This window comes from Pleurodeles waltl, chromosome 9, assembly GCF_031143425.1.
Source record: "Pleurodeles waltl isolate 20211129_DDA chromosome 9, aPleWal1.hap1.20221129, whole genome shotgun sequence".
Taxonomy (NCBI): domain Eukaryota; kingdom Metazoa; phylum Chordata; class Amphibia; order Caudata; family Salamandridae; genus Pleurodeles; species Pleurodeles waltl.
In genome coordinates, this window is record NC_090448.1 from 423,977,370 (window position 1) to 424,000,391 (window position 23,022).

Below are 23,022 nucleotides of genomic sequence, written 5' to 3' on the forward strand. Positions count from 1 at the left end.
TCTTGTACTTTTTGGTGGAATATTTAACAGCATGCACTTGGAAGGCAATAGTGGCTGAAGAGACATTGTGTGCACTTCAGTGTGTGTCACCAAGGTCACCTCTGCAAAAAACGATTGCTGCTGATTGATGCAGACCTCAGTTTATTAGTGTTTGACAACCCAGTAGTCATACCAAAATGTATCCATACGAAAGTCGCACCATCTGGTTGAAAGGCAGACATTAGTATATATATCAATGTGGTATTAGTGAACATTTAAGTTAAATATACAAGTATATATATTGAATAATCAATGTTACATTTTTTTGTTTTCAGCGCTTTAACACTGGTGAAAGTAGGTATTGCAGCGGCCGAATTAAAATGTTTTTTTTGTAATAGATTGTAGGCCTGTACCATTGAAACATGCTCCCGGAAATGTGGTTAATTCATTTTAGTGAGGGGAACGGATACTGTTGGTTGTACTGTGCCTGGATCTGGAAGGATTATCAGAAGCATTTGCTAATGGCTGCTCTTCTGACTCCGTGACAGAACTAGTGTGCTATGGGGGCCTTTCCTTCAAGGGAGGCTGTCCCTAAAAATATCTACCTCTCTCACTCAGGGACACCTGCCGAGGTTTTCTTTCATATAACAGCCTAGTACTGCCAAGTGGTGGATGCACTCTTGGTTTCAAATTCTCTTTCTTTGGCTTCGACTCACTGAGTGGAATTGTTCACTTAATATTAGTAGGAAATATAATATGAGCAGACAGTGATATGAATGTTGAACCCTGCTACCTTCTCCTAACAACATAAGTATAATATATGCTTTATAAAATCTAGTCTTACTTTTGAAATTAATTCATCATGAGGATGAATTGCATTTGTGGAGAAAAAAGCAGGCTATTAATTAAGCATTTCTACAGCGGCAGGTGTCCTTTAAATAAAGTGGAACGTAAGTGTATCAAATGTCTCATGGGGAATATATAAATTAACATTTAAATGCACGTCGAACAGCATTGCTACCTGATCCCCAATCTAGGTGAAGCAACGTTTGCATGGAGGTGAGTGGTAGCACTCTTGGCCTTCTGCCATCATGCATAATTCCTCTATTATTATTGTGGTGTATGCTGTTGCTGTGCCTGTCGCTTTAAGTACACGGAATTGTCTGTTCTATTCTTGCTATTGCAGCGGTTGCTGTGATCAAGTGAAAATATACTCCCAAGCACGGAGGTCAGCAGGCTGAGGGTTCAGGCAGCTTCAAGATTAGGTGAAAGCAACTTCTGATTAAAGGACGTCTAATTGTTTACTTTTTGTTGCTATTGTAAATGCTCTTCCCATCCAATATTTTTTTTACAGTGATCGGGATGGTTTAGGGGAGTGCTAAGGATTTCCTCTTTTATTTGGTGTTTTTTTTTTTATATAGCTTCTACGAGGCTAAAGGGCAAAATAGCGCTTTGTGTGTGGATTGTACAGAGTCTAAGAACAAGGTCAATAGCAGTGAAAAGGTTCCACAACTGCAACAAAAATGGAAGATACTGTAGAGCAGACTGTGATAAGTGGTGAATATACATCATCTGTGACCACATTTAGAGCCTGGTCGAAATTTTGATATCCTAAGATTAGCTCCCAGCTCTGTGTGCCTTATCTGAGGGGCTGGCTGAAGGATATAGGGAAGTGAGAAGGAGTCAGGTTATTTTTTATTGTAACCCTCTGGGAGGGCTTAGTGCAGATGGCAAGTTGTATAGAATTCCAGATGCACAGCCTGTGAAGACTTTGTCATGATGCCTTTTTTTACCTGGGGCTCATGTGTGGAGTTGTTAAAAGCACACCAGATTTTCCCCTACATAGATAAATAGTGGGAACGATCGGAGTGTAAAAGTAAGCACTCAGCATGCAGGTTTTGTAAGTGCCTCTGCCTTCAAAAAGGAGCCAATTTATGAGTAAAATGGGAACGATGTGGTCGAAGCAATCTGTACCTGAGATTAGACATGTCACAACATGTAATGCTTTGTAAAGTGTTAGTGTTTTTGGGAGTGGCCGAGAGGATGGTATATCCATAGTCCGGTCTGGACGCACCCAGAGCTTGAGCTACTACTTTTCAGTCTCTTGAGTTAGAAAGGTGTTGTTCGTGCGAATAGGTCTCATATGGTGTTTGGAGTTCCGGGCGTGGATGTTGATGTGCTTTAGGAAGTTCATGCGATTTATCAAGAATGATTCCAGTGACTTAAAGCTTCAATAATGTTTGAGGTGCAGTGTAATATATATGTGGAATCCAGCCATTTCTGAATGGCAGGGGAGTTGAGCAACAAGGTGAGAAGGAACTCATTTTGTAGATAACTTGGGTGAGAGTGATTCTCTCTCTCTCGCTCTCTCTGTTTCTCTCTCTCTCTCTCTCTCGGTCTCTGTCTCTCTTTCTCCTCTCCTCTCCTGGGGAGGTGCTGGAGCGCAGGGCTTTGATAGGTGTTTCATTTGGCAATTGTATTGGAAAATAGGCAGCACACTAGCACTGCAACATTGCATTTATTCATATGCTTTTTGTTTCAATCTCCAATCGCGGAGGCATGATTAAACATTGCTGATGCACACCGCTTTATGTAAATCCATGCTGCTTCGTGCCTCATGGCTCTTCCTTTTGTAGCAAGCTGTTCATGCAGAATGACCATATACATTATTAAAAACGCCATTTGGGCCACTAGATACTCATTGCTTCATTTTAAACTATACCCTTTTATTTTCATCAATGTGAAGATTATCTGGCCAAATACATGTATGTTCTCAGTGGGTTTTTATGAACCATGCATAAAGAAGAGTGGAGTTCTATTTTATAGAACGTTGCTTTTCTGTTAATTTATGCCTGCCAAATTAGTTACAAGCAGGATTTGTTATAGAAGAGTGTTTAATGGTATTCCATAAAGAAGAAAACTTTGCATATGCATTTTCTTCTCTTGTTCCTGATGTGGTGTCCGATTTTCATTGATACCAGTCAATCTGTCTGTGTTGTTCTTGAACTGTCATGCTGTGCAATGTATCTATACTAAACGATATACTAACTTTAATAATGTTGAATGATATAGACTTAACGGCAACACTTACAGCTAGCACTACAAACAAACTCCACACAGGAGTGTACTGCCCGTCTGCAAATTGCTTCCAACGTCTTCTCGGGTAGCAATCACTGTATAAATCTGCAATACATTGGATGCTAATGCTTTATTAGGGTATTAAGTAAAGACGACTAATGTTTTTGAAAACATTCGAATTGGTGTTATGACTGATTTGGTGCTACGATCTGGAAGCCTGCCTAAGTACCTGTCCCCAGCTTGTTAATAGACAGTTGCCAGGTGATAGATGTAAAGCTGCCACTTGGAGGTCAGTTCACATATTCAGTAATAAGTAAAAGCCATCTCCTGGAGCCGAGTATTACTTGTTGTTCTTTCATAAAGTTTATTTTATGAGAAGTGAAAATTCAGTAGCTCTAGGGTTAGTTTTTGCTTATAATGATCTGCCTCATTGATAAACTACCCATCACTGCTTCCTTTTTAAGGAGTTTTGGTTTTGTGAGTCACAAAATAACAATGCGCCTATTGAGCATTGGGAAGCCTTGAGGGTGTTCCAAGGCTGGTTGACATAAAAGGGACTTGACCTATGCGTGTGTAATCAAGCCAAAAAAACAAACTGGGAAAATTTAACTTTTTTGCCCTTATTGCATTGCTGTGTTTAATACTTCTCAGAATTGTTGTAAAGGTTATAAAATATGCAAATTAGCGTAACTGAGAACTACCATTACAGATAAGGAACACTTACTTCCCTTTCAAGAGTATCATAACTAAATTCATACATAACTCAACAATTCTGTCTTCTTTATAGACTCAAGAGGGAGGCAAAGTAGATGTGACATTCTGCTATATTGAATAGATTATCAAAGTGCACAGAGGTACCAGCTGCCAGTCTGCTGCCTTTTAGGACTTTAAAGCGCCATGGCTGCCGTTATACAGCATGCTGCTTCATGTGCTTTTACACACTTTTTCAATTCTCAAGTAGGCATTTGATAAATGTACAACTCATTTTATTGAAAGCTGGAAATGGAATGATAGTGCTCTGTGGACATTAATTAGTGTTGAGCGCACAAGCGCTCCATCCCCTTTGTAACCTCTCATTGGGCTTTTAACCACGCACATGTCACGCCTGTCACTTTCCTTGGTTTATGGGCTTGCAATCCGCTTGATTTCATTAGTGAAAGGCATGCATACATCATGCTTTTTCTGGTGTTTAGCCCTATGTGAGCAACTACTGAAAACGTACAAGGCTCCTTTACATAGCGCGATCGCGCTCAGTTTTTTGGTTTTTAATTTCAGTGCAATCACGCTGCATTTTACATTGCGCAATCGCGCACGTCTTTTCTTTCAATTTGTGTGGCAAGAAAAGTCCGATAAGGACTTTACAAAGCTAATAGCTCTAACTCGAGCAAATGTGAGACCCGTTTCCTTGCAAATGCTTGTTTTTGGAATTGGAGTGCTTTATTTTTCTCTTTCAACAAGTGTTCGTAGATCCCACAGTGGGCAAAGGTATTTGTTGTTTAAATATTCTGAAAGGAAATCTGCAACTGGATGTCTCTATCTTAGAATTTTCCCAGGTGTCAATCTGGATCCAGATCGAGCAGTACCCCTATGTGCATTAGGTGGTGTCAATTGGGTCTCTGTCCGTCGTCTGTGTTGTCCACGCTGGATATGATGATGCGGGTGTAATATAGGCGCCATCCTGGCATGCTTACGTCAGTTCTTTTCTTTCTGCGCCAACCAGTGCTGATCTGAAGAAAGAGCTACCCCTCCTACCCCTCAGTCACTTTTTGACTGTCTTTATTTGACTTCTATCAAAGCTTTTTTGAGTATATCTACCTCTGCCCAACTTAAGGAGCTTTATGGAGCTATTCGCCTCATTTCCGACTTTGCTGGTGTGCCTTTGGGCCCAGCAGAGTTGAAAAGGGTCCCTTTGGGTTCTGCACCAGTGGCTTCGGCCTTGGCCCCAAGGAGCCTCCATGTATCTGTCACTGGATCAGGACCAACAACGGTCGTACCCATTCAACCTTCCCCGGTGCCGGTTCTGACATCGACGCTCCCAGCGCTGCTCATGCCCCCGAGCAGCGGTGTGAGAAAGTAGCCTCTTTCTATCCTTGTTACCCCCACTTTTGGCCTGTTTGTGAGTGTATGTCAGGGTGTTTTCACTGTCTCACTGGGATCCTGCTAGCCAGGGCCCACTGCTCATAGTGAAAACCCTATGTTTTCAGTATGTTTGTTATGTGTCACTGGGACCCTGCTAGTCAGGACCCCAGTGCTCATAAGTTTGTGGCCTATATGTATGTGTTCCCTGTGTGGTGCCTAACTGTCTCACTGAGGCTCTGCTAACCAGAACCTCAGTGGTTATGCTCTCTCATTTATTTCAAATTGTCACTAACAGGCTAGTGACCAATTTTACCAATTTACATTGGCTTACTGGAACACCCTTATAATTCCCTAGTATATGGTACTGAGGTACCCAGGGTATTGGGGTTCCAGGAGATCCCTATGGGCTGCAGCATTTCTTTTGCCACCCATAGGGAGCTCTGACAATTCTTACACAGGCCTGCCACTGCAGCCTGAGTGAAATAACGTCCACGTTATTTCACAGCCATTTTACACTGCACTTAAGTAACTTATAAGTCACCTATATGTCTAACCTTTACCTGGTAAAGGTTAGGTGCAAAGTTACTTAGTGTGAGGGCACCCTGGCACTATCCAAGGTGCCCCCACATTGTTCAGAGCCAATTCCCTGAACTTTGTGAGTGCGGGGACACCATTACACGCGTGCACTACATATAGGTCACTACCTATATGTAGCTTCACAATGGTAACTCCGAATATGGCCATGTAACATGTCTATGATCATGGAATTGCCCCCTCTATGCCATCCTGGCATTGTTGGCACAATTCCATGATCCCAGTGGTCTGTAGCACAGACCCTGGTACTGCCAAACTGCCCTTCCTGGGGTTTCACTGCAGCTGCTGCTGCTGCCAACCCCTCAGACAGGCATCTGCCCTCCTGGGGTCCAGCCAGGCCTGGCCCAGGATGGCAGAACAAAGAACTTCCTCTGAGAGAGGGTGTGACACCCTCTCCCTTTGGAAAATGGTGTGAAGGCAGGGGAGGAGTAGCCTCCCCCAGCCTCTGGAAATGCTTTGTTGGGCACAGATGTGCCCAATTCTGCATAAGCCAGTCTACACTGGTTCAGGGGACCCCTTAGCCCTACTCTGGCGCGAAACTGGACAAAGGAAAGGGGAGTGACCACTCCCCTGACCTGCACCTCCCCTGGGAGGTGTCCAGAGCTCCTCCAGTGTGCTCCAGACCTCTGCCATCTTGGAAACAGAGGTGCTGCTGGCACACTGGACTGCTCTGAGTGGCCAGTGCCACCAGGTGACGTCAGAGACTCCTTGTGATAGGCTCCTTCAGGTGTTGCTAGCCTATCCTCTCTCCTAGGTAGCCAAACCCTCTTTTCTGGCTATTTAGGGTCTCTGTCTCTGGGGAAACTTTAGATAACGAATGCAAGAGCTCATCCGAGTTCCTCTGCATCTCTCTCTTCACCTTCTGCCAAGGAATCGACTGCTGACCGCGCTGGAAGCCTGCAAACCTGCAACATAGTAGCAAAGACGACTACTGCAACTCTGTAACGCTGATCCTGCCGCCTTCTCGACTGTTTTCCTGCTTGTGCATGCTGTGGGGGTAGTCTGCCTCCTCTCTGCACCAGAAGCTCCGAAGAAATCTCCCGTGGGTCGACGGAATCTTCCCCCTGCAACCGCAGGCACCAAAAAGCTGCATTACCGGTCCCTTGGGTCTCCTCTCAGCACGACGAGCGAGGTCCCTCGAATCCAGCGACTCTGTCCAAGTGACCCCCACAGTCCAGTGACTCTTCAGTCCAAGTTTGGTGGAGGTAAGTCCTTGCCTCACCTCGCTGGGCTGCATTGCTGGGAACCGCGACTTTTGCAGCTACTCCGGCCCCTGTGCACTTCCGGCGGAAATCCTTTGTGCACAGCCAAGCCTGGGTCCACGGCACTCTAACCTGCATTGCACGACTTTCTAAGTTGGTCTCCGGCGACGTGGGACTCCTTTGTGCAACTTCGGCGAGCACCGTTTCACGCATCCTCGTAGTGCCTGTTTCTGGCACTTCTCCGGGTGCTACCGGCTTCAGAGAGGGCTCCTTGTCTTGCTCGACGTCCCCTCTCTCGGCTGGTCCAATTTGCGACCTCCTGGTCCCTCCTGGGCCTCAGCAGCGTCCAAAAACGCTAACCGCACGATTTGCAGCTAGCAAGGCTTGTTGGCGTTCTTTCGGCGGGAAAACACTTCTGCACGACTCTCCACGGCGAGAGGGATCCGTCCACCAAAGGGGAAGTCTCTAGTGTAGGAAGTTGGCTCTGTATGTGCTATTTCAAAGTAAGGAATAGCATGCACAGAGTCCAAGGGTTCCCCTTAGAGGTAAAATAGTGGTAAAAATAGATAATACTAATGCTCTATTTTGTGGTAGTGTGGTCGAGCAGTAGGCTTATCCACGGAGTAGTGTGAAGCATTTGTTGTACATACACATAGACAATAAATGAGGTACACACACTCAGAGACAAATCCAGCCAATAGGTTTTTATATAGAAAAATATATTTTCTTAGTTTATTTTAAGAACCACAGGTTCAAATTCTACATGTAATATCTCATTCGAAAGGTATTGCAGTTAAGTACTTTAGGAACTTCAAATCATCAAAATTGCATGTATACTTTTCAAGTTATTCACAAATAGCTGTTTTAAAAGTGGACACTTAGTGCAATTTTCACAGTTCCTAGGGGAGGTAAGTATTTGTTAGGTTAACCAGGTAAGTAAGACACTTACAGGGTTCAGTTCTTGGTCCAAGGTAGCCCACCGTTGGGGGTTCAGAGCAACCCCAAAGTCACCACACCAGCAGCTCAGGGCCGGTCAGGTGCAGAGTTCAAAGTGGTGCCCAAAACACATAGGCTAGAATGGAGAGAAGGGGGTGCCCCGGTTCCGGTCTGCTTGCAGGTAAGTACCCGCGTCTTCGGAGGGCAGACCAGGGGGGTTTTGTAGGGCACCGGGGGGGACACAAGCCCACACAGAAATTTCACCCTCAGCAGCGCGGGGGCGGCCGGGTGCAGTGTAGAAACAAGCGTCGGGTTTGTAATGGAAGTCAATGGGAGATCTAGGGATCTCTTCAGCGCTGCAGGCAGGCAAGGGGGGGATTCCTCGGGGAAACCTCCACTTGGTCAAGGGAGAGGGACTCCTGGGGGTCACTCCTCCAGTGAAAGTCCGGTCCTTCAGGTCCTGGGGGCTGCGGGTGCAGGGTCTCTCCCAGGTGTCGGGACTTAGGATTCAAAGAGTCGCGGTCAGGGGAAGCCTCGGGATTCCCTCTGCAGGCGGCGCTGTGGGGGCTCAGGGGGGACAGGTTTTTGTACTCACAGTCTTAGAGTAGTCCTGGGGTCCCTCCTGAGGTATTGGATCGCCACCAGCCGAGTCGGGGTCGCCGGGTGCAGTGTTGCAAGTCTCACGCTTCTTGCGGGGAGCTTGCAGGGTTCTTTAAAGCTGCTGGAAACAAAGTTGCAGCTTTTCTTGGAGCAGGTCCGCTGTCCTCGGGAGTTTCTTGTCTTTTCGAAGCAGGGGCAGTCCTCAGAGGATGTCGAGGTCGCTGGTCCCTTTGGAAGGCGTCGCTGGAGCAGGATCTTTGGAAGGCAGGAGACAGGCCGGTGAGTTTCTGGAGCCAAGGCAGTTGTCGTCTTCTGGTCTTCCTCTGCAGGGGTTTTCAGCTAGGCAGTCCTCCTTCTTGTAGTTGTAGGAATCTAATTTTCTAGGGTTCAGGGTAGCCCTTAAATACTAAATTTAAGGGCGTGTTTAGGTCTGGGGGGTTAGTAGCCAATGGCTACTAGCCCTGAGGGTGGGTACACCCTCTTTGTGCCTCCTCCCAAGGGGAGGGGGTCACAATCCTAACCCTATTGGGGGAATCCTCCATCTGCAAGATGGAGGATTTCTAAAAGTTAGTCACTTCAGCTCAGGACACCTTAGGGGCTGCCCTGACTGGCCAGTGACTCCTCCTTGTTGCTTTCTTTGTTCCCTCCAGCCTTGCCGCCAAAAGTGGGGGCCGTGGCCGGAGGGGGTGGGCAACTCCACTAAGCTGGAGTGCCCTGCTGGGCTGTGACAAAGGGGTGAGCCTTTGAGGCTCACCGCCAGGTGTTACAGCTCCTGCCTGGGGGAGGTGTTAGCATCTCCACCCAGTGCAGGCTTTGTTACTGGCCTCAGAGTGACAAAGGCACTCTCCCCATGGGGCCAGCAACATGTCTCTGGTGTGGCAGGCTGCTGGAACTAGTCAGCCTACACAGACAGTCGGTTAAGTTTCAGGGGGCACCTCTAAGATGCCCTCTGTGGTGTATTTTACAATAAAATGTACACTGGCATCAGTGTGCATTTATTGTGCTGAGAAGTTTGATACCAAACTTCCCAGTTTTCAGTGTAGCCATTATGGTGCTGTGGAGTTCGTGTTTGACAGACTCCCAGACCATATACTCTTATGGCTACCCTGCACTTACAATGTCTAAGGTTTTGTTTAGACACTGTAGGGGTACCATGCTCATGCACTGGTACCCTCACCTATGGTATAGTGCACCCTGCCTTAGGGCTGTAAGGCCTGCTAGAGGGGTGTCTTACCTATACTGCATAGGCAGTGAGAGGCTCGCATGGCACCCTGAGGGGAGTGCCATGTCGACTTACTCGTTTTGTCCTCACTAGCACACACAAGCTGGCAAGCAGTGTGTCTGTGCTGAGTGAGAGGTCTCCAGGGTGGCATAAGACATGCTGCAGCCCTTAGAGACCTTCCTTGGCATCAGGGCCCTTGGTACTAGAAGTACCAGTTACAAGGGACTTATCTGGATGCCAGGGTCTGCCAATTGTGGATACAAAAGTACAGGTTAGGGAAAGAACACTGGTGCTGGGGCCTGGTTAGCAGGCCTCAGCACACTTTCAATTGTAAACATAGCATCAGCAAAGGCAAAAAGTCAGGGGGCAACCATGCCAAGGAGGCATTTCCTTTCACAACCCCCCCCCCAAACGAAAGAGGATGAGACTAACCTTTCCCAAGAGAGTCTTCATTTTCTAAGTGGAAGAACCTGGAAAGGCCATCTGCATTGGCATGGGCAGTCCCAGGTCTGTGTTCCACTATAAAGTCCATTCCCTGTAGGGAGATGGACCACCTCAACAGTTTAGGATTTTCACCTTTCATTTGCATCAGCCATTTGAGAGGTCTGTGGTCAGTTTGAACTAGGAAGTGAGTCCCAAAGAGGTATGGTCTCAGCTTCTTCAGGGACCAAACCACAGCAAAGGCCTCCCTCTCAATGGCACTCCAACGCTGCTCCCTGGGGAGTAACCTTCTGCTAATGAAAGCAACAGGCTGGTCAAGGCCATCATCATTTGTTTGGGACAAAACTGCCCCTATCCCATGTTCAGAGGCATCAGTCTGCACAATGAACTGCTTAGAATAATCTGGAGCTTTTAGAACTGGTGCTGAGCACATTGCTTGTTTCAGGGTGTCAAAGGCCTGTTGGCATTCCACAGTCCAGTTCACTTTCTTGGGCATTTTCTTGGAGGTGAGTTCAGTGAGGGCTGTCACAATGGATCCATATCCCTTCACAAACCTCCTGTAATACCCAGTCAAGCCAAGGAATGCCCTGACTTGAGTCTGGGTTTTTGGAGCTACCCAGTCCAGAATAGTCTGGATCTTGGGTTGGAGTGGCTGAACTTGGCCTCCACCTACAAGGTGGCCCAAGTAAACCACAGTTCCTTGCCCTATCTGGCATTTGGATGCCTTGATAGAGAGGCCTGCAGATTGCAGAGCCTTCAAAACCTTCTTCAGGTGGACCAGGTGATCCTGCCAGGTGGAGCTAAAGACAGCAATATCATCAAGATAAGCTGTGCTAAAGGACTCCAAGCCAGCAAGGACTTGATTCACCAACCTTTGGAAGGTGGCAGGGGCATTCTTTAAACCAAAGGGCATAACAGTAAACTGATAATGCCCATCAGGTGTGGAGAATGCTGTTTTCTCTTTTGCTCCAGGTGCCATTTTTATTTGCCAGTACCCTGCTGTCAAGTCAAAGGTACTTAAGAATTTGGCAGCACCTAATTTGTCTATGAGCTCATCAGCTCTTGGAATTGGATGAGCATCTGTCTTGGTGACAGAATTGAGCCCTCTGTAGTCCACACAAAACCTCATCTCTTTCTTTCCATCTTTGGTGTGAGGTTTGGGGACTAAGACCACTGGGCTAGCCCAGGGGCTGTCAGACCGCTCAATTACTCCCAATTCCAGCATCTTGTGGACTTCCACCTTGATGCTTTCCTTAACATGGTCAGACTGTCTAAAGATTTTGTTTTTGACAGGCATGCTGTCTCCTGTGTCCACATCATGGGTACACAGGTGTGTCTGACCAGGGGTTAAGGAGAAGAGTTCAGGAAACTGTTGTAGGACTCTCCTACAATCAGCTTGCTGTTGGCCAGAGAGGGTGTCTGAGTAGATCACTCCATCTACTGTGCCATCTTTTGGGTCCGATGACAGAAGATCAGGGAGAGGTTCACTCTCTGCCTCCTGATCCTCATCTGTTACCATCAACAGATTCACATCAGCCCTGTCATGGAAGAGCTTAAGGCGGTTCACATGGATCACCCTCTTGGGGCTCCTGCTTGTGCCCAGGTCCACCAGGTAGGTGACCTGACTCTTCCTTTCTAGCACTGGGTAAGGGCCACTCCATTTGTCCTGGAGTGCCCTGGGAGCCACAGGCTCCAGAACCCAGACTTTCTGTCCTGGTTGGAACTCAACCAGTGCAGCCTTTTGGTCATACCAAAACTTCTGGAGCTGTTGGCTGGCCTCAAGGTTTTTGGTTGCCTTTTCCATGTACTCTGCCATTCTAGAGCGAAGGCCAAGTACATAGTCCACTATGTCCTGTTTAGGCTCATGGAGAGGTCTCTCCCAGCCTTCTTTAACAAGGGCAAGTGGTCCCCTTACAGGATGACCAAACAGAAGTTCAAAGGGTGAGAATCCTACTCCCTTCTGTGGCACCTCTCTGTAAGCGAAAAGCAGACATGGCAAGAGGACATCCCATCTCCTTTTGAGCTTTTCTGGGAGCCCCATGATCATGCCTTTTAATGTCTTGTTGAATCTCTCAACCAAGCCATTAGTTTGGGGATGGTATGGTGTAGTGAATTTATAAGTCACTCCACACTCATTCCACATGTGCTTTAGGTATGCTGACATGAAGTTGGCACCTCTGTCAGACACCACCTCCTTAGGGAAACCCACTCTGGTAAAGATACCAATGAGGGCCTTGGCTACTGCAGGGGCAGTAGTCGACCTAAGGGGAATAGCTTCAGGATACCTGGTAGCATGATCCACTACTACCAGGATATACATATTTCCTGAGGCTGTGGGAGGTTCTAGTGGACCAACTATGTCCACACCCACTCTTTCAAAGGGAACCCCCACCACTGGAAGTGGAATGAGGGGGGCCTTTGGGTGCCCACCTGTCTTACCACTGGCTTGACAGGTGGGGCAGGAGAGGCAAAACTCCTTAACCATGTTGGACATATTGGGCCAGTAGAAGTGGTTGACTAACCTCTCCCACGTCTTGGTTTGTCCCAAATGTCCAGCAAGGGGAATGTCATGGGCCAATGTTAGGATGAACTTCCTGAACAGCTGAGGCACTACCACTCTCCTAGTGGCACCAGGTTTGGGGTCTCTGGCCTCAGTGTACAGGAGCCCATCTTCCCAATAGACCCTATGTGTTCCATTTTTCTTGCCTTTGGACTCTTCAGCAGCTTGCTGCCTAAGGCCTTCAAGAGAGGGACAGGTTTCTTGTCCCTTACACAGCTCCTCCCTTGAGGGTCCCCCTGGGCCTAAGAGCTCAACCTGGTAAGGTTCAAGCTCCAAAGGCTCAGTTCCCTCAGAGGGCAGAACTTCTTCCTGAGAAGAGAGGTTCCCTTTCTTTTGCTGTGTTGTAGTTGGTTTCCCAACTGATTTTCCTGTTCTCTTGGTAGGCTGGGCCATTCTTCCAGACTCCAGCTCTACTTGTTCACCCTGTGCCTTGCATTGTGCTCTTGTTTTCACACACACCAGTTCAGGGATACCCAGCATTGCTGCATGGGTTTTTAGTTCTACCTCAGCCCATGCTGAGGACTCCAGGTCATTTCCAAGCAGACAGTCCACTGGGATATTTGAGGAGACCACCACCTGTTTCAGGCCATTGACCCCTCCCCATTCTAAAGTAACCATTGCCATGGGATGTACTTTTCTCTGATTGTCAGCGTTGGTGACTGTGTAAGTTTTTCCAGTCAGGTATTGGCCAGGGGAAACCAGTTTCTCTGTCACCATGGTGACACTGGCACCTGTATCCCTCAGGCCCTCTATTCTAGTCCCATTAATTAAGAGTTGCTGTCTGTATTTTTGCATGTTAGGCGGCCAGACAGCTAGTGTGGCTAAATCCACCCCACCCTCAGAAACTAGAGTAGCTTCAGTGTGGACCCTGATTTGCTCTGGGCACACTGTTGATCCCACTTGGAGACTAGCCATACCAGTGTTACCTGGATGGGAGTTTGGAGTGGAACCTTTCTTGGGACAGGCCTTGTCTCCAGTTTGGTGTCCATGCTGTTTACAGCTATGACACCAGGCCTTTTTGGGATCAAAGTTTTTACCCTTGTACCCATTGTTTTGTGAAGAGGCTCTGGGCCCACCCTCCTGTGCAGGTTTTTGGGGGCCTGTAGAAGACTCTTTACTATTTTTAGTTTTGGTTGTCTCATCACCCTTCCCCTGGGGAGTCTTTGTGACCCCTTTCTTTTGGTCACCCCCTGTTGAAGTCTTGGACACCCTTGTCTTGACCCAATGGTCCGCCTTCTTTCCCAATTCTTGGGGAGAAATTGGTCCTAGGTCTACCAGATGCTGATGCAGTTTATCATTGAAACAATTACTCAATAGGTGTTCTTTCACAAATAAATTGTACAGCCCATCATAATTACTTACACCACTGCCTTGAATCCAACCATCTAGTGTTTTCACTGAGTAGTCAACAAAGTCAACCCAGGTCTGGCTCGAGGATTTTTGAGCCCCCCTGAACCTAATCCTGTACTCCTCAGTGGAGAATCCAAAGCCCTCAATCAGGGTACCCTTCATGAGGTCATAAGATTCTGCATCTTTTCCAGAGAGTGTGAGGAGTCTATCCCTACACTTTCCAGTGAACATTTCCCAAAGGAGAGCACCCCAGTGAGACCTGTTCACTTTTCTGGTTACACAAGCCCTCTCAAAAGCTGTGAACCATTTGGTGATGTCATCACCATCTTCATATTTTGTCACAATCCCTTTGGGGATTTTTAACATGTCAGGAGAATCTCTGACCCTATTTATATTGCTGCCCCCATTGATGGGTCCTAGGCCCATCTCTTGTCTTTCCCTTTCTATGGCTAGGAGCTGTCTCTCTAAAGCCAATCTTTTGGCCATCCTGGCTAACAGGAGGTCATCTTCACTGAGAGCATCCTCAGTGATTTCAGAAATGTGGGACCCTCCTGTGAGGGACTCACTATTTCTGACTAACACAGTTGGAGACAGGACTTGAGGGGTCCTGTTCTCCCTATTTAGGACTGGAGGAGGGACATTGGCCTCCAAGTCACTAATTTCTTCCTCTGTGAGGTCATCATCAGAGGGGTTGGCTTTTTCAAACTCTGCCAACAGCTCCTGGAGCTGAATTTTGGTAGGTCTGGAGCCAATGGTTATTTTTTTGATATTACAGAGAGACCTTAGCTCCCTCATCTTAAGATGGAGGTAAGGTGTGGTGTCGAGTTCCACCACATTCATCTCTGTATCAGACATTATTTTGCTAAGAGTTGGAAGACTTTTTAAAGAATCTAAAACTGTTTCTAGAATCTAATTTCAAACTTTTAACAAACTTTTAAACTCTAAAAGACAATGCTAAACAGGGACTTAACACACAAGGCCCTAGCAGGACTTTTAAGAATTTAGAACAATTTCAAATTGGCAAAAATGAATTTCTAATGACAATTTTGGAATTTGTCGTGTGATCAGGTATTGGCTGAGTAGTCCAGCAAATGCAAAGTCTTGTACCCCACCGCTGATCCACCAATGTAGGAAGTTGGCTCTGTATGTGCTATTTCAAAGTAAGGAATAGCATGCACAGAGTCCAAGGGTTCCCCTTAGAGGTAAAATAGTGGTAAAAATAGATAATACTAATGCTCTATTTTGTGGTAGTGTGGTCGAGCAGTAGGCTTATCCACGGAGTAGTGTGAAGCATTTGTTGTACATACACATAGACAATAAATGAGGTACACACACTCAGAGACAAATCCAGCCAATAGGTTTTTATATAGAAAAATATCTTTTCTTAGTTTATTTTAAGAACCACAGGTTCAAATTCTACATGTAATATCTCATTCGAAAGGTATTGCAGGTAAGTACTTTAGGAACTTCAAATCATCAAAATTGCATGTATACTTTTCAAGTTATTCACAAATAGCTGTTTTAAAAGTGGACACTTAGTGCAATTTTCACAGTTCCTAGGGGAGGTAAGTATTTGTTAGGTTAACCAGGTAAGTAAGACACTTACAGGGTTCAGTTCTTGGTCCAAGGTAGCCCACCGTTGGGGGTTCAGAGCAACCCCAAAGTCACCACACCAGCAGCTCAGGGCCGGTCAGGTGCAGAGTTCAAAGTGGTGCCCAAAACACATAGGCTAGAATGGAGAGAAGGGGGTGCCCCGGTTCCGGTCTGCTTGCAGGTAAGTACCCGCGTCTTCGGAGGGCAGACCAGGGGGGTTTTGTAGGGCACCGGGGGGGACACAAGCCCACACAGAAATTTCACCCTCAGCAGCGCGGGGGCGGCCGGGTGCAGTGTAGAAACAAGCGTCGGGTTTGTAATGGAAGTCAATGGGAGATCTAGGGATCTCTTCAGCGCTGCAGGCAGGCAAGGGGGGGATTCCTCGGGGAAACCTCCACTTGGTCAAGGGAGAGGGACTCCTGGGGGTCACTCCTCCAGTGAAAGTCCGGTCCTTCAGGTCCTGGGGGCTGCGGGTGCAGGGTCTCTCCCAGGTGTCGGGACTTAGGATTCAAAGAGTCGCGGTCAGGGGAAGCCTCGGGATTCCCTCTGCAGGCGGCGCTGTGGGGGCTCAGGGGGGACAGGTTTTTGTACTCACAGTCTTAGAGTAGTCCTGGGGTCCCTCCTGAGGTATTGGATCGCCACCAGCCGAGTCGGGGTCGCCGGGTGCAGTGTTGCAAGTCTCACGCTTCTTGCGGGGAGCTTGCAGGGTTCTTTAAAGCTGCTGGAAACAAAGTTGCAGCTTTTCTTGGAGCAGGTCCGCTGTCCTCGGGAGTTTCTTGTCTTTTCGAAGCAGGGGCAGTCCTCAGAGGATGTCGAGGTCGCTGGTCCCTTTGGAAGGCGTCGCTGGAGCAGGATCTTTGGAAGGCAGGAGACAGGCCGGTGAGTTTCTGGAGCCAAGGCAGTTGTCGTCTTCTGGTCTTCCTCTGCAGGGGTTTTCAGCTAGGCAGTCCTTCTTCTTGTAGTTGCAGGAATCTAATTTTCTAGGGTTCAGGGTAGCCCTTAAATACTAAATTTAAGGGCGTGTTTAGGTCTGGGGGGTTAGTAGCCAATGGCTACTAGCCCTGAGGGTGGGTACACCCTCTTTGTGCCTCCTCCCAAGGGGAGGGGGTCACAATCCTAACCCTATTGGGGGAATCCTCCATCTGCAAGATGGAGGATTTCTAAAAGTTAGAGTCACTTCAGCTCAGGACACCTTAGGGGCTGCCCTGACTGGCCAGTGACTCCTCCTTGTTGCTTTCTTTGTTCCCTCCAGCCTTGCCGCCAAAAGTGGGGGCCGTGGCCGGAGGGGGCGGGCAACTCCACTAAGCTGGAGTGCCCTGCTGGGCTGTGACAAAGGGGTGAGTCTTTGAGGCTCACCGCCAGGTGTTACAGCTCCTGCCTGGGGGAGGTGTTAGCATCTCCACCCAGTGCAGGCTTTGTTACTGGCCTCAGAGTGACAAAGGCACTCTCCCCATGGGGCCAGCAACATGTCTCTGGTGTGGCAGGCTGCTGGAACTAGTCAGCCTACACAGACAGTCGGTTAAGTTTCAGGGGGCACCTCTAAGGTGCCCTCTGTGGTGTATTTTACAATAAAATGTACACTGGCATCAGTGTGCATTTATTGTGCTGAGAAGTTTGATACCAAACTTCCCAGTTTTCAGTGTAGCCATTATGGTGCTGTGGAGTTCGTGTTTGACAGACTCCCAGACCATATACTCTTATGGCTACCCTGCACTTACAATGTCTAAGGTTTTGTTTAGACACTGTAGGGGTACCATGCTCATGCACTGGTACCCTCACCTATGGTATAGTGCACCCTGCCTTAGGGCTGTAAGGCCTGCTAGAGGGGTGTCTTACCTATACTGCATAGGCAGTGAGAGGCTGGCATGGCACCCTGAGGGGAGTGCCATGTCGACTTACTCGTTTTGTCCTCACTAGCACACACAAGCTGGCAAGCAGTGTGTCTGTGCTGAGTGAGAGGTCTCCAGGGTGGCATAAGACATGCTGCAGCCCTTAGAGACCTTCCTTGGCATCAGGGCCCTTGATACTAGAAGTACCAGTTACAAGGGACTTATCTGGATGCCAGGGTCTGCCAATTGTGGATACAAAAGTACAGGTTAGGGAAAGAACACTGGTGCTGGGGCCTGGTTAGCAGGCCTCAGCACACTTTCAATTGTAAACATAGCATCAGCAAAGGCAAAAAGTCAGGGGGCAACCATGCCAAGGAGGCATTTCCTTACATCTAGCCCTTTTCGTTCCTGCAGAAACCTCAGCTTCTTCTGTCTAGTAGAAGCTTCTTTGCACCCGCAGCTGGCATTTCCTGGGCATTTGCCCATCTCCGACTTGCTTGTGACTTTTGGACTTGGTCCCCTTGTTCCACAGGTACCCTAGATTGGAAATCCACAGTTGTTGCATTGCTGGTTTGTGTCTTTCCTGCATTATTCCTCTAACACGACTTCTTTGTCCTTAGGGGAACTTTAGTGCACTTTGCACTCACTTTTCAGGGTCTTGGGGAGGGTTATTTTTCTAACTCTCACTATTTTCTAATAGTCCCAGCGACCCTCTACAAGGTCACATAGGTTTGGGGTCCATTCGTGGTTCGCATTCCACTTTTGGAGTATATGGTTTGTGTTGCCCCTATCCCTATGTTTCCCCATTGCATCCTATTATAACTATACATTGTTTGCACTGTTTTCTAAGACTATACTCCATATTTTTGCTATTGTGTATATATATATCTTGTGTATATTTCCTATCCTCTCACTGAGGGTACACTCTAAGATACTTTGGCATATTGTCATAAAAATAAAGTACCTTTATTTTTAGTATAACTGTGTATTGTGTTTTCTTATGATATTGTGCATATGACACTAAGTGGTACTGTAGTAGCTTCACACGTCTCCTAGTTCAGCCTAAGCTGCTCTGCTAAGCTACCATTATCTATCAGCCTAAGCTGCTAGACACCCTATACACTAATAAGGGATAACTGGGCCTGGTGCAAGGTGCAAGTACCTCTTGGTACTCACTACAAGCCAGTCCAGCCTCCTACAAGCGGCACCTCAATCCTCATTGCTGTCTCCGACACAGAGCCCGATGAGCATTGTACGGCGCCGACTCCGGCACCAACAGTGGCCATGCCCCCCTATAGCGGATCCTGAGCCATTTTCCTATGGGCTACGTTATGGTTAGGAATGGTAGGGGTCGCTGGACCCTTATAGAATACCAGCTTCTACGCCCCATGGACTGCTGTACAGACCTGGGTGAAGCCAGTGGACTGGATACCTCCCCATATACTCGGATGCTCTCTCCCTACCGTGGCTATGGAGGAGGAAGCTTCATTTTCAATGGTGGAGCAGAGAGCGGCCAAGGTCCTGATCCTTTGTCTGCCATCAGTGGTAGCTAGGACTAACTTCCGGACAGAAGTGCTGCAGCTTGAAGCTTCCTACTCGAAACCCCCTGCCCCCCTTTAATGAAGCCCTTACGGATGTCCTACTGGGTACTTGGTCCAAACCCAGTACAGGAGTTTCAGTGAACAGGACAATTGCCCCCGCCATCACCCTGCACAGGGTGACCCAGGTTTCCTGATGCAACATCCCACCCCTGAGAGCTTGGTCATCGAAGCTTCCACCTCTCAGGGCGCTTTCCCTTCTTCATCCCCGGTTAGAGAATCCAAAAGGCTGGACACAATTGGGAAGATCTTTTCTTCCGCCAGCTTGGCATTGCGGTCCATGAACCCCACCAGCCTTTTGGGCTATTATTCCCACACCCTGTGGGATACGGTTGCGTATGTGCTGCTACAGGTCCTGTAGAAAGCCCGGGCTGTACTTTCCCAAGCAATTTCTTATGCGAGAGATTCAGCAAAGTTCACTATCTGATGTGGACCGGGCATGACCGACTCACTCGGAAGAGCAGTTGCTTCGACGGTGGCCTTGAGGCACCACTCCTGGTTGAGGATGTCTGGCTTTTTCAGGGAATTTCCAAGCTAATCTTATGGACATGCCCTTCGATGGCACCAGTCTTCACAGAGAGAAAGGAGACTCTATCCTCGAGTACTTCAAGGATTCTCCTCTTTCAGCCAGGTCCTTGGGCCTCGCAGCAGCCCCTCAACCCCCACAATCTTCTTTTTGCCCCTTTTATGGCTATGGAAGGGGCACCCAGCCATGTCTGTTCCCCTCCAGCCACCGTGCCTCGCATGGTTCCCAGCCTTTGGGTGGCCAGGGATGTGGGATGCACTTTTCTCCCAGATCAGGTACCCAGCGATCTGACCAGTCTGCTGCTGCCCTCTCTGCAGCTGCATTCAAACCTTCCTAATCTGACTTTTCCACTCCGAGGACCGGCTGGAGGCAGGGTTCACCATCACCTTCTCCGCTGTCAATCCATCAAGTCAGACAGGTGGGTTTGCAAATTGTCTGAAGAGGCTAATTCCTCCCCTTTGAGACTACCCCTCCATCCATGCCACATCCTATGATCAGATGACAGAGGATCACTTGGCACTTCTCAGAGAGGAAGTTACGTCTCTCTTGGCCATGAGAGCCATAGAGAGGGGTCCAGTGCCAGAAGTGGGTTGTGGTTGCTATTCCTGCTACTTTCTGGTACCCAAAACGGACAAGGGCCTCTGCCCTATCGTAGTCCTTCGGTCCCTCGATCTCTTTTTCAAGAAGAAGTTCAAAATGCTCGCTTTGGCTCAGGTTCTATCTGCCGTGGGTGGTAGTGCTGGACTTGCAGGCTGTGTATTTCCATATCCCCGTCCCGCCTGCCCACAGACTTTACTTACAGTTCCCGTTAGGCCTAGAGCATTTTCAGCTCACCATGCTCCCCTTTGGCCTTACTAGCGCCCCTCAGGTGTTCGCCAAGGTGATGGCGGTGTTCAAAGCTCATCTGCGCAGATCAGGGATTTCAGTTTTCCCCGTCTCGACCACTGGCTGTTGAATGTGAGCTCGCCCCAGGCTATCATCTCCCACCTCCAGACTATGGCTGACCTGCGTTTGCTGAGGTTCACTATAAACGTGCCGAAGTCACACCTTACTCCCTCTCAGATGCTCCCTTTTATTGGAACTGTTCTGGTCACAGTGCAGTTTTGGTCTTATCTTTTCGAACGGCGAGTCCAGGATTTTCAGGCTATGATATCGACGTTTCAGCTTCTGTCCTGGATTTCGGTGAGGATGATGCTGAGGCTGCTGAGCCTCATGGCCTCCTCCATCCTGTTGGTGACTTATGCTAGATGGCATATGTGGGCTCTGCAGTCTGACCTGAAGTTCCATTGGGCGCAGCATCAGGGCAATCTCTCCGACATGGTCCTGATCTCGGAGGGAACTGCACGAGATCTGCCGTGGTGGCTAACAAACCGTGATTGGATCAGAGGCAGATTACTCTGCCTTTGTGACAGATGTGTCAATCCTGGGATGGGCCAGCCACCTGGGAGAGGCGGAGATCAGAGGCATCTGATCTCCGGTGAAGTCCGGACTCCACATTGACCTCTTGGAGCTCCAGGCGATCAGACTAGGATTGAAAGCATTTCTCTCTCAAAGGCAAGGTAGCAAAGGCGTTCGGGGACAACACCACCGCCATGTGGTAATGCAACAAGCATGGCAGGGTGGTTTGTGAACTCGGTCAAGAGGATCTGCGCCTTTGGACATGGCTGGGACAACAGGGTATTTCCCTGGTGGTTCAACATCTGACGGGCTCTCTGAATGCCAGAGTGGACAAACTCAGCCGACAATGCTTAGTCAATCACGAATGGCGAATCCATCCAGAGGTGGAGCAAGGTCTCTTTTGGCGATGGGGAGAGCCTTGGTTAGATCTGTTCGTCAGTAGTATTGAGTGTTGAAGTTTCCAAGGTGCCAATCGCTCTGGGATGCTTTTAATTTTGGGTGGAACTCGGATCTCCTGTATGTCTTTCCGCCCTTACCACTGCTGTCCAGATTTCTCAAGAAAATCAAGAACGACCTGACCTAAGTAATCCTTGTGGCTCTGGACTGGGCACGAAGAGTCTGCTATCCCGACCTACTGAGCATGGCCATCGATCCTCCAAACAGACGGCCCTTTCAGGAGGATCTTCTGTCACAGCTGCAGCAGAGATTGAGCATTGACAGCTTTTGGCCTTCTGCCCAAAGTCTGTAGTGTAATCTTGGCAGCCAGGCATCCCTCCACCAAACCGGTATACTCCTGTCGTTGGAAGAAATTTTTGGCATGGTGCACAGACAGGTCTGTTGACCTACTTTCTGCCCCTCTTTCTGAGGTTTTGTTGTATATCTTTTCTCTGGGCCAGCTGGACTCTGCTATTGGCACTCTCAAAGGTTATCTGTCTGCCATTTCTGCTTTTTTGTTGTTGCCTGATCAACCTTCCTTGTTTAATTATCCCATTGTAAATAGTTTCCTTAAAGGCCTTACTCGTATGTATCCTCCATCTCCATTCATTATGCTTCAATGAGATTTGAATTTAGTTTTGACATTTCTGATGTGCGCTCCTTTCAAGCCTTTCCATAGTTGCCCTTTCAGACTTCTCACTTTGAAAATAGCCTTCCTTGTGGCCATTACATTTGCCCGCAGGGTGAGTCAGCTGCAGGCATCGCCATCTAAGCCGCCCTACTATCTCGTCTATCCTGACAAAGTAGTGCATCGCACTACGGCCTCCTTTTTGCGATAAGTGGTTATGCCCTTCCATGTAGGCCAGTCCATCATCACCTTGCCTACTTTTTATGTACTTCTGCATCTTGAGGAAGAGAAGAGACCCCACACCCTGGACCAAAAAGAGCATTGGTGTTCTATCTTGATCGTACCAAAGAGTTCCAGGGTAGATGATCAACTCCTTTGTTGGGTATGTGGGTGCGAATAAAGGTCGGGCAGTGCAGAGCCAGATGGGTCGTACTCTACGCACTGGCTAAGAAGCACCCCGGAGGGTTTGAATGCTTATTTCGCCAGAGCTAAAGCTACGACCACTGCGTTAGCACACAGAGTTCCAGTCCTTGACATCTGTCAGGCGTCAACGGGGGCATCTCTTCACACATTTACTAAACACTACTGCCTGGACAGTCGGGTCCATAGGGACGGGCACTTTGCCCGTTTGGTCCTACAGGACTTTCTAGTACGATCTTAGTTCGCAGACCCACTTCCAGGGATGGTATTGCTTGGGTATCTATTCTAAGGTAGAGAATCTGCAACTAGATGTCTGTATCAGATGGACCAGTTACTTACCTTCGGTAATGCCTTATCTGGTAGAGACAACTTCTAGTTGCAGGTTCCTTACCGAGCCACCCATCCTCCCCGTGAACCGATTTCTTGGGTCAGGGACCCCTCTTTTCACTGCCCTAGTTTTGACGCACGAGTGGTCAATGTTCTTAATGGTTCTGCGCTTCTGACAGGGAAAGTCCTGAAAAGAAATTGATGTCAGTGCACCAGGATGGCGCCTA

The 23,022-nt window shown here is 48.2% G+C and overlaps 1 protein-coding gene across 3 annotated transcripts in view; it reads left to right on the forward strand.

Moving 5' to 3' along the window:
- C9H19orf47 (chromosome 9 C19orf47 homolog) overlaps nt 1-23,022 on the forward strand; it is an 84,293-nt gene that overhangs the window by 32,464 nt on the left and 28,807 nt on the right. The window lies entirely within an intron of this gene.